At 40.4% G+C, this 12,800-nt stretch overlaps 1 long non-coding RNA gene across 3 annotated transcripts in view; it reads left to right on the top strand.

Moving 5' to 3' along the window:
• The window catches only part of LOC111772967 (uncharacterized), a 112,768-nt gene extending 103,151 nt beyond the window's left edge, over positions 1 to 9,617 (top strand). For all 3 annotated transcript variants that reach the window (XR_011437220.1, XR_011437219.1, XR_011437218.1), the window contains one exon: positions 9,095 to 9,617. This is a non-coding gene — a long non-coding RNA (uncharacterized lncRNA). The remainder of the gene's footprint in view (positions 1 to 9,094) is intronic.
• The last annotated feature ends 3,183 nt before the right edge of the window (positions 9,618 to 12,800 follow it).

The raw sequence follows: 12,800 nt of genomic DNA, 5'->3' as shown, positions 1-12,800 counted from the left end.
AGGAGCAAAAACAGAGGTGAAAAGATTTTCCATCTTTTTAGGATCATCTTGGTAAGACAGTGTTATTCTTCCAATTATATAGATCAGAGGGTGAAGTGACCATATAACCTGCCGCATCCACCAGGGGGTCTGATTTGACCAAATGTTCAGACTCATAAGACTCGCATTGACTCATAAGGCTATGGGACAGAAATCACAGCTTGCCAGTAGGAATCATCAGCAGCAGCATCAGGAATTCCATTTCCAGTATAATTCCTTCTAATAGTCCGCAGAGCCGCCCGTGTAGCCTCCCGGAACAAATCAGGTTCAAGGAGCCGGATCCAGATTGAATAAGCATGGGAACTACTTTGGCTTAAAAGCCTTATTCTACACAGGAGCCCAGATCTTTTGTAATAACACCACTGGTAGAGTTTCCAGAGTTCCCACAAAGGACATGCAGTTACAAGAGCCCCTGTAGGCAGGGAAACCCAAAATATGGTGTCTCCATCAGGAATTTATCGTATCTCAAAGTCCAGATTTGATTTACCAATCAGGGGTCATTTTTACCATAAGCAATGTTGCCTAGTAACATCATTGATATATCACTTTATCAGAGTATTAACCTTATCAAGCTAGAGATTTAACCAAATTCTCATGCAGAAAGGGCAAGAGTCTTGTTAGTCCCAACCACATGGTCCAAATTGACCATAATGGGCACCATCAGACTCACTAAGTCAAAAGGTTGGGCAGGCCTATCCAACAGCAAATAAAGTGACACACATGGAATTGGTCTCAAACAGGTCCAGAGGGTACAAGTAAGCTCCCTCAGTTTAGACCTATTGCCTGATTTAGGGGAGTTCCCTATGACTAGCTAATGGAGGAAGAAAAGTTCAGGTTTAGAAAGGTTGGTATGGTATGTGGGTACAAATGGAAAATGGACCGTTGCTGCACTGCAGCCTCACTCAGAGGTGGCCCCTGCAGGACAATGGGCAGAGATTTAGGTTGTGCACCTGGTCAATGACTTGAAAGAGAGAAGTGGCCTGAAGTAAAGCTATGCGTGGACTCACAGGCAGGGGAGGGTCACTGATCTGGGTTGATCAGGTACGTAGAAGTAGCATTATTGGAAGTGACTCACTTTCATGAGAGATCTAGAAAAGGCTATAAACCCTGGAAGAAACACCTCATGCAGCCAATTCGAATATAATTTTGAATGATGGCTAGATAGAGGCAGCAAATTGATGACCTTAGAAAATGCTGTCTTTCCATGACTGTGAGCTGCTATGATGGGGCACAGACATTCTGGAAGGGAAAGCAGACTGATTGAGGCTTGATAAGAAGTAGAGCATCCCTAGTAAGAGGGGCTTTCAAACAAAAGGAAGATTTCTGGAACCATACATTCTAGAAACAAATCTTCCAAAAATCCAGAAAGGACCAATGTGATGGTTAATTTTATGTGTCATCTTGACCGGGCTGAGGCTAGTCAAACATTATTCCTGGGTTTGTCTGTGAAGGTGTCTCTGAAAGAGATTCGCAGTTGAATTAGCAGACTGAGTAAAGAAGAGCACCCTCGCTAACATGGGTGGGCGTCACCCAATCCATGGAAGGCCTGAATAGAACAAAAAGGTGGAGGAAGGGCTAATTTGCTTTTTGCGTGAGCTGGGACATCCATCTTCTCCTGTCCTTGGACACCAGCACCCTTGGTTTGGGGGCCTTTTGACTCAGCCTGGGACTTACACTCTCAGCTCTCCTAGTTCTCAGGCTTTCAGACTCGGGCTGAATTACTCCACCCGCTTTCCTGATTCTCCAGCATACAGATGGCAGATAGTGGCACCTCTTGGCCTCTATAACCATGTGAGCCAATTCCTATAATAAAAGTCTCCTCTCATATGTATCTACATATATCCTATTGGTTCTGTTTCTCTGGAGAACCCTGACTAATACAACCAGTCGCTCCTCTGAGGTCATCAGTCCAGGGAGCAGTCCAGACCCACCACTCTGATGTTAACAGAGAAGCCAAAGATACTGTGGAGTACAAAGATCTTGTCTCTCTCACCTCCATCACCGGGTCTTCATGGAACTTAGTCTATACTTCTAATTCTCTTTTGTAGAGTTGCAGGAAGAGGACACACTTTAAAAGAGAGAGTTTTCACCTGCGTTATGAAAGCAGAAAGTGAGTTAGGGAAAGAGACAATTGAAATTGAGGGTTACTATACTAGATTTTATTGAATCCAAATTTCCCCCTTCACTGCTCAGTGGAGAAGGGAACACTTGAGAGAATCAGTAATTTGGAATCTGCTGTAGATTGTGGTATCCTTGAGAATGCATCTGTAAGTTTGTGAATAGCTGCTGGCATGTATTGATTTTGTTTGGGTTTTTTTTGTTTGTTTCAGTTTTCTTCTGAGATTAGTCACTGAGGTCTGTGGAAACGGCTATCGTCAGAGGAATAATGGCCTAGGGTCAGGGGGTCACGGTTTTTAACTTTGGACCAAATCCATTGTAAAGCTTCCAGAGAAAAGACAACTCAGTATAAACAACAAGAGTTGATAACTTAGGTTCTAAGAAAGAGCAATAGAAGTTACGCAGTTTGAAAAACAGGGAAAAAAATATTGGAGAAAATGAAGAGCCTTAGGAACTTGTGGGACAATATCAAAAGAGACACATTACCTCACAGTTACCTTTTCTGTTTGTGATGAGAACTCTTAAGATATACTTTGTTAGCAAGTTACAAGAATATAGTATTATATGGTGTATGCTACTCAGCCTTATTTCAAAAGAGACAACATACAGGTAATTGTAATCCTAGAAGCAAAGAAGAGAGAGAATTGGGCAGAAAAATATTTGAAGCAATAATGGTCAAAAACTCTTCAAATTTAGGGGCCGGCCCCATGGCTGAGTGGTTAAGTTTGCGCACTCTGCTTCGGTGGCCCAGGGTTTTGCTGGTTTGGATCCTGGCCGTGGACATGGCACTGCTCGTCAGGCCATTCTGAGGCAGCATCCCGCATGCCACAACTAGAAAGACCCACAACTAAAATATACAACTATGTACTGGGGGGATTTGGGGAGAAAAAGCAGAAAAAACCCCAATATTGGTAACAGTTGTTAGCTCAGCTGCCAATCTTTAAAAAAATCTTCAAATTTGAGGAAAGACATAAAAGTACAGCTCTAAGAAGATCAGCAAGCCCTCAGTAGGATAAACACATGAAAACAATGATGCACTTCTCAGACTACTGAACCCCAAAGATAAAAAGAACTTTACAAGCATACAGAGAAAAATGTTCAATACATATAGGAACAATGATTCAAATTATCACCAACTTCTCATCAGAAACTATAGAGACCAAGAGACAAGAGAAAGCTTTCACTGCTCTCTAAAAGTCTAGCTATCAACCGACTTGTTAGATACTTGAAAGAAACAACTATCCCCCTAAAATGCCATATCAAGCAAAGTTGTCCTTCAAGGATGAAAATGAAATAAAGACATTGTTGGGTAAAACAAAATTAAGAGAATTTGTCAGTATTCACACAGTACAAGAATGCTGAAGTAAATTCTTCAAGTTGAAGACAAATAAAGCCAGAGGAAAACTGGAATCTTCAGGAAGGAATGATGAGTATCACCGGAAATGGTAAATACTTGGGTAAACATTCAAGACTATTTTTCTTCTTAATTGCCTTAAATTACGTAGGACTGTTTAAGGCAAAAATTACACCTTCGTCTTAGATATATGTTGATGGTAGTACATATAAATGTAGCAAAAAGGATGATGCTGGATAAACGGACATACATGTTTACAAGACTTTTACACATTTTGTGAAGTGGCACAATATCAAATCTAAGTAGAGTGTGAAAAATCAAGGGTGAATATTGTAACTCCTGGAGCAACAATTTAAAATTGCAAAAAATAGCTAACAGGCTAATAGATAAAATAGAATCCATTGCATAAAGGAAGCCATCAGACTCTCAAAAATAACTCTTGAAAAAAACTAGTATCATAGGACTTGCCTTCTGTCTAGTTTTGCTTGGTTGTCCCTTCTCCTTGAGTCTACCTATGGTCATCAGACAGCCTTCAGAACAGTTATTTTGAGACACTGTAACAACACAACGGATAGTGGGAGTAGGGGAGGCTGAGCCAGGAATGTGGGTCAACGGGCAAGAAAGCTTTCCTGTCTGAGAGGAAGATTGGAAAGAAAAAATTCTTTAATATTCTTTCAGTTCACAAAAATACAATGCTATGAACAGTGCAGAGTGAGGCAGAAGACCTGGGCCAGCCACTTGTAGACTCCATGACTTTCCATCTGTACTTGCTCTGGATGTGTTTCCTTGTCACTAATGGAGCATTGGTCCACATTTGCACTAGCTCTCAGAATTACTATCACCATATAGCAGCAGCACGACTTACAAATGTTGATAGTTTACAAAGTCCCTCCAGCAAGCTCTAAGGGCTCCAAGAGCAACTGAGAATTAGTTTAATGCCTTTATCCCTTACGACAGGTCTGTAGCCAAGGATTTTTCTTTTACTAATTGAACACTGCCATCTGGTGTGTAAGTGCAGGAAATAGCAGGGATTGAATTCCAGGAAGGAAAGTCCTTTAAAATAACAAAACAGTTTTCTTCATTTCTTGTCTCTCTAACCTCATCTCTCAGGATATCAAAGAAGAGGTCAAAATAGCCTTGCATAGGCCGCTAAGACTTATTTGAAAGGGTAGAAGTAAACGGTAGAGGGCAGGTAGGATTTGAATAGACCTTAAGGGGAAAGGGAGGGATGACGCGAGGAGAAGCAATGAGGAGCCCTGGGAAGGCAGGACAGTAGTTAGCGGCTCAACCTTGGGGGAAAGACTGGGCTGGGGTTGCTCCTGAGCTTGGCCACTCCCCAGCCGTGTCCTGAGTCTGGGGTCCCTCATGTATAAGGTTGGGATAATAAAGGTACTAACCTTTTAGGTTATTTCACTAATCCAACAACTCATGGACTGTTTTTAGCACAGCACCTGTCACAGTAAGCATTTAGCAAATATTAGCTGTTGTACTTTTACAGTTCAGACTGGGGAGAAATAAAAGAAGTTAATTAAAAACTCACCAGCACCTTTAGAATGAACTCCACATTAGTCCCATTCTCCCAGAGAGACTTGAGGCAAGGAAGTGAAATAAGTCAAGTGAAAGAGTGTAAACACAGTGAGAACCACAGTAATAATAGTAATAGCTACCATTTTTTGAGACTTTACTATGCACCAGGCATCGATCTACATGTGTCACATGTATTAACTCATTCCATATTTAAAAAATTCCCCGGCTTTATTGAGGTATGATTGACAAATAAAAATTCTATATATTTACGTTGTACAATGTAATGGGTTTTTTAAGGTAAATGACATGATGTAATAGACCTATATATTGTGAAATGATTACTGTGATCAAGTGAATTAACACATTACCTCACATAGTTGCCTTTTCTGTTTGTGATGAGAACTCTTAAGATATACTTTCTTAGCAAGTTTCAAGAATATAGTATTATATGGTGTATGCTACTCAGCCTTATTTCACTTAACATAATGTTCTCCAGGTTCATCCATGTTGTTGCAAACGGCAGGATTTCCTTTTTATGGCTAAATAATATTCAAATGTACATATATACACTACATTTTATTTATCCATTCATCTCGATATATACTTAGGTTGTTTCCTTATCTTGACTATTGTAAATGGCGCTGCGATGAACATGGGGATGCAGATATCTCTTCAAGTTACTGATTTTATTTCCCTTGTATTTATTCCCAAATGTGGGATTTCTGGATGACATGATAGTTCTACTTTTAATTTTTTGAGGAACCTCCATACTGTTTTCCATAGTGGCTGTACCAATTTACATTCCCCCCGACAGTGCACAGGAGTTTCCTTTTCTCCACATCCTTGCCGACATTTCTTGTCTTTTTGATGATAGCCATTCCAACAGGTATGAGTGATAACTCATTGTGGCTTTGATTTGCGTTTCCCTGATGACTAGTGATGTAGAGCACCTTTTCACATACCTGTTGGCCATTTGTATGTCTTCCTTGGAAAAATTTCTATTTAGTTTCTCTGTCCATTTTTAATTAGATTGTTTGGGTGTTTTTTTTTTTGATGTTGAATTGTATGAGTTCCTTATATATTTTGAGTATTCACTGCTTATCAGAGATATGGTTATGTTCAGTAGGAAAACCATCAAGTAACCTTTTGTGGTATACCTACTGGGTAGAGCTAAGGTAGAGTTGCCAGATAAAATACAGGATGTCTGGTTAAATTTGAATATCAGATGAACAACTACTTTTTTGTAGCATATGTTCGAAACAGGGTATGGGATATATTTATACCAAAAACGTAGTCATTGTTTACCTGAAATTCAAGTTTAACTGGGCATTTTAATTTTTATTTGCTAAATCTAAGAATCCTAAGGTGCACATTCCATGAACACACAGTTTTGAGGCAAAGAAGCCAAAGATGACAAGCGACTGTGTTGCTAGATTCCTCCACATTTGCATAGAATTTAACATGGAGAGGACTCAGTAATTATAGTAATAGCTACCTCTCCCCACCAGGTAGGTTTAGTTTCCAGTAGTTCATGTAGTACTTAAAACCTGGGGCAAGATCCCATGGATTTATATTCTAGTTCTGTCATTCGTTAGCCTTGTAAACTTGAACATACTTAGCTTCTATGCCTATTTCCTCATATATAACATGGGAATACTAATAGTTCCCACCTTATGGAGTTGATATAAAGATTAAATGGAAACATCTAATAAATATACAAAAGATTAAGAAAAAGGGGTCAAAGCACATCATGGCAAAAAATTCAAGAAATCACAGAGGAAGAAAGGAATTACAGAACAGTAAGAAAACAACAAAATGGCAATAGTAAGTCCTTACCTATCAATAATTACTATCAATGTAAATGGATTAAATTCTCCAACACAATGAGTGGCTTAAAAAACGGATTAAACAGGATCCAACAATATGCTGTCTATAAAAGAGTCACCTTAAGGACACATACAAGCTGAAAGTGAGGGGATAGAAAAAGATTTTCCATGCAAATGGTAACCAAAAGAGAGCAGGGATGCCTGTACTTAGACAAGAGATAAAGAAGGTCATTATATAAAGGTAAAGGGGTCAATTCAAGAGGATTTAATAATTGTGAATATGTATGCACCCCATAGTGGAGTACCTAAATATATTAAGCCAATATTAACAGAACTGAAGGAGAAATAGACAATAAAATACAATACCAGGGGATTTCAATAGCCCACTTTCAACAATGGATAGGTCATCCAGACAAAAAATCAATAAGGAAACAGCAGACTTAAATAACACTCTAGATCAAATCCACATAACAGACATATACAGAGTATTCCATCCAACAGCGGAATAGATATACTTATGCACACATGGAACATTCCCCAGGATAAATCATATGTTGGGCTATGAAACAAGTCTTATCAAATTTAAGAAAATTGAACTATACCAAGTATCTTTTCTAACCACATGGTATGAAACTAGAAATCAATAACAGAAGGAAAATTGGAAAATTCACAAACATGTGGAAATTAAACAACACACTCCTGAATAACCAATGAGCCAAATTTTTAAAAAGTATCTAGTGACAAGTGAAAATAGAAACAACATACCAAAACTTATGGGATGCAGCAAAAGCAGTTCTAAGAGGGAAATTTACATGATAAATGTCTACATTAAGGAAAGTGAAAGATCTCAAACCAGTTTACGCCTCAGGGAACTGAAAAAGAACAAACTAAGCCCAACGTTAGCAGAAGGAAGGGAATAATAAAGCATGCCAATCCACTATATTGATGACATTGTGATAATCTGACCTGGAAAGGAGAAAACGGTCAGCGCTGTGGAAACCCTGCTAAGGCATATTTGCACCAGTGAGTGGGAGAAATCCCCACTATATTGGTGAAATTTTTAGAGTCATAGTGGTTATTGCATCTTGTACACACTTTCTTCCATGAATCAAAAGGGCCAGTACTAGGTACGTCTTCTGGATTTGAAAAGACCATACACTATGCTTGGGAATATTGCTCCAACCCACTACTGGGTTGACTCAAGGGTGCCAGTTTTGAGTGGGGCCAAGAATAAGAAAGCAATCTGCAGCAGATTAAGCTGCTGCCACAGTGGCCACGCAGGCCACATGCCTGGGATATATTATGGTTCTAGAGCAAGGGTCAGCAAATTATGGCCTGTGGCCTGTTTTTCTAAAGTTTTGTCTGAACATAGTTATGATTGTTTATGTATTGTCCATCGTTGCTTTGTGCCACATTGGCGGAGAACTTATGGCCACCAAGCTGGCCCTTTAAGAAGAAGTTTGCTCCCTCTGTTCTAGGACAATGGTTCTCTTTGTGTATGTATCTATATGTGTGTGTGTGTATTTGCTCTATCTGCTCCGAGGGCCTACAATTAATGACCCGCGGGTATCACTGAGTACACCTAGTGCCTATATATATCATTCTCAACTAAAAGTTGTCTTGGAGAAAAGGCTGATTTAAGGATCAGGACAAGGAAAGTACATGATGAACCTGGAACATCTTGTGCCAGAAAGTAACAAAGTGCTCAAAGAATGATAGGGACATATCAAAAGTATACATAGGCCAGCTTAAAGAAGTTCTGTCTAGCCAACTCTGGGAAAATGTGAATGGCAAGATAAATGATAACAGGAATGAATTATAAACATTAAAAAAGGATTCCATGAATCTATACATATACAAATATTGAGTAAATATATAAATAGGGAAAGCTCTTGTTTATGATAGAATAACAAGTAATATAGAAGACACAATGGCATTAAACCAGCAATGGCTACTAGCACGAGTGGATGGAAGTCTGATGAGACATTTACAGAGTCTCAAAGTGCCTCCCCACAAATTGCCTATTGCTTCCAAAAGGAAAAATAGTAACTTTAAAATCTGACAGGCCCCTTCTAACCAATTGCTCAGAGTTAACATTCCCAGTATCACGTGGTTCTGGTGAGAGGCACTGAGGAGGACATGACAACACTTTTGTGGCATTCCTGCTGTGCATAACCTGAACCATGAAAAAACCTCAGACAGACTTAACTTTTTTTTTTTACTTTGACAGATATTCTACCAAGAAAAAGAGACTGTTATTCTTCAAAAATATCAAAGGAAGGATGAGGAACTATTCCAGATTAAAGATATGACAACATGCAACATGTGATCCTGTATTGGATCCTGTGCTGGGATGGGGGGTGGAGCTATAATAGATATTAAGAAAATTGATGGAACTTTGAGTGTGGGCTATGAATTAGATAATGTCAGTATTAAATTTTCTGAATTTGATCACTGTACTGTTATGTAAGAGAATGTTGCTGTTCTTGGGAAATACATATGGGCATGCTTAGGGCTAAAGGACTTTGATGTCTCCAACTTATTCTCCAATAGTTTAGGAAAAATGTGTGTGTACCCACATGTGTTTATATATGTATGTGTGTACATAAATATATACACTTACAGAGAAAACAGTAAAAATGTAAACAATTTGTAAATCTGGGTAAAAGCTATATGGAATCCTTTATACTACTGCAATGTTTCTGCAATTTTGAAGTTATATCAAAATAAAGAGCTCTAAAAAATTGCTAAAAGGTGAGATTTTGTGAGGATACAAGGCCATGACACAAGGATCTGGTGGGTCACACTCAGGAGCCAGGACTTGACCCAGTGGGACCCAGCAGTGGACTGTGGGAGGGGCACTTTAGAGAGATGATTTTGACCACAGTACAGAGAAGGAGGAGGAAGACTGGAGGCAGGAACAGTTTGAAACAATAACGGCATCAACAGCAGGCTTCTGAGACAGCCCAGGGACCAAGTGATAGACCATAACCTGAGCAAGCGTCAGCACTTCTCAACATGACTCCTACTAGTGTCGTCCTATTCCTGAAAGGCTGAAGTGAGGAAAAGCACACCCAGTGCTCCTTGACTAATCCATACTCGTCTATTTGCCAACGTCAAGAGAGTAAAGAGGTGGCTTATTCAGTGCTGGGTGGTAAGCAAACTTCTAAGGTAAAAGGTTTATGGTAGTGACTTTAAGGGAATACAAGTCAGATGAATGCGTAAGGACCCCTTAACGCTGTTATTCCAGAAACTGTTAAATGCTTATCCAGAGCTTTCCCAAACCTAAGCTCGATTGAACTTGACCTAGGTCTATACGGAAACTGCATCAACTTCACTAGACTAGTCAAGATATGTTTTACAACCTAGTAAATTTGGCTGAAAGTCACAAGCATTCCACTTCCAAAGGTGCCTTCCCTTGCCATCAGAAGAATCTGAAGCAACAAATGATGTCAAACATGAAAAAGGAGACCATTTTCCCCAAGAGACGTACATAAAGTGGTTTGGATGTCATTGTCCTGAAAACATATAAGAGGTGATTTGAATGCATTATGAGTGCTTTTTCAGGAAGGTTTAGTGAACGTGACAGAAAAAACAATTCAGGCTTGTTGCGATGGTGTTCCAGTAGCCTCATCTTCATACAGGAAAGACAGGTCTGTGCCCAGATACTAGAACGTTCTCATCCTCAAAAGAGAATGATGAAAACTTACATTTTCAATTTGCTCAAGACTTGCCTACTCAAAGTCATACAGTAAACGCACAGCTGGTCTTGGAGCACGTGTCACGGTCTCTAACTCCCAGTCTGTAATACTTAAGCATACAGTGCAGAAGTTAAGAGCGTGCACAGGCTCCAGAGACAGGCTGGCTAGATTGGAGGACCGGCACCATCTCTTACTATTTATGTGCTCTCGTACAAGATATTCATCTGCTCTCTGCTTCGGTGTCCTCACCTGTGCAGTGGGTGTGTTATTGGTCCCTACTTTAGAGGTTCGATAGCAAGAGCCAGTGAGTACATCTGCCTTAGATCTGTTCCTGGAACGTGGTAAGTGCATGATAAACATTTGCTGTTAAATTAGCAGAACTATTAGTAATATATTTCATGACACTGGGTATTGGTTTCATTCTGTGAAAGTAATGATTATTGCTCAGCTTCTCAACTATAGCACAGAAGCTCAAGTTTAACTACATAAATGTCAAAATGGAGTCCCCAAATATCCGTGCTGCCACAGTGAATTATTTCTGTCCTGGATCAAACGTTAACTGAGAGAAATACAAAATAATCTTCCTTCTGAACTCTGTATTCAGGGGCCATTTCTAAATGGGGGAAAAAGAGGAAAAGAAAACAAAGGTACCTGGTACAGCATAAATGTCTCAGAGCCCTGGAGGCAGGAAGTCTGAGGTCAGGATGGCAGTATGGTCGGGTGAGGGCTCTCTTCTGGGGAGCAGACTTCTTGCTGTGTCCTCATGTAGTGGAAGAGGTGAGGTAGCTCTGTGGGGTCCTTCACTCAGGGCACTGATCCCATCATGGGGCTCCCCCCTCATGACCTAAGCACCTTCCAAAGGCCCCACCTCTTAATACCGTCACCTTGGGGATTAGAATTTCAACATAGGAATTCAGAGGGGACACAGATATTCAGACCATAGCATGAACCAAGGCTCTTCCTGCTCTCATTCTCCTCTTCGTGCCTCAGCTGACATGGCTTCCCATGTGAAGGCCTCCCCCACCCCCTCCTCTTCATGCTCAAGGGGTAGGAGCTGGAAAGGCAACAGTGCCGGCCTTTCTGTGCAGTCCCCAGCCTTGAAATAGTCAAGCCCACACCTAACTCTCCCTGTGCTTATACATGACAGTTTAGTAAAAATTTCTTTTTTCAAGGAATGACTTTGCAAGAGAAACCCTGGATGGCCACAAAATCTATGTCAGGGCCAGGGCCTTTCTTTCAGACACTGACAGTATTCTTACAGGCAGAGGTTTCATGAAGGTGTCATGCTTTGGAAATCAAGAGGCCTGATTCTACTGAAGCCTCATGGTGTGACATTGAGACCCATGGGGTCTTGACCAATTTCCACGTCTGCAAATTTAGGATATTTGGGTTCTTATACTTATTTGAAAATCCAAAGGAACTTAGCGATCCTCTTCCCAGAAGAGAAGCCCATTATGTACAAACATAATTCTATATTCAATTCCAAGTGTTTCTAGATCCCACTGGAATCCATCACTGGTTCCCTTGTAGGGTAATTTCTAATGATCTTTTTTTAAAAAAATTTTCTTTCCAGATTGGCACCTGAGCTAACATCTGTTGCCAATCTTTTCTTTTTTTTCTTCTTCGTCTTCTCCCCAAAGCCCCCCAGTACATAGCTGTATATTCTAGTTGTGAGTGCCTCTGGTTGTGCTGTGTGGGATGCCGCCTCACTTGGCTTGATGAGCGGTGCCGTGTCCACGCCCAAGATCTGAACCAGCGACACCCTGGGCCACTAAAGTGGAGACGCCGACTTAACCACATGGCCACGGGGCGAGCCCCTCTAATGATCTTCTTAGCTCACATATTCTACATTTCTAGGTTTCCTGGAGTCTGTAACAGACCCACTTAATCAAGGACAGATTGTGAATGTTTGCGTAAGTATGACTTCTGAAGCAAGAGTGGTCAAAACTGTTTTTAATTTGTTTTTTTGTTTGTGGAGCAAAGGCATTATTTACCGCCAAGAAGAAAGCATGTGTTTAAAAGTTTAATCCTCCCGGATGGGAGGAGAAAACATCTGGAACAGTGTACATGCCTGGCCCTCAGTGGGGACTCTCAGGACGACTTCTAGTAGAACAGAGTTTGGAGCCTCACAACTGAAGCTTCCAGTTCCAGCTCCACAACTTGTCAGGCTTGTGTTGGGCCATGGGCAAGACAAATAGATAAGATTTAAATTCTTCCTCTCCTAAAGTGGAAAAA

Source organism: Equus caballus, chromosome 3 (assembly GCF_041296265.1).
Source record: "Equus caballus isolate H_3958 breed thoroughbred chromosome 3, TB-T2T, whole genome shotgun sequence".
NCBI classification, from domain to species: Eukaryota; Metazoa; Chordata; class Mammalia; order Perissodactyla; family Equidae; genus Equus; species Equus caballus.
This window is presented reverse-complemented; position numbering and strand designations above follow the sequence as displayed.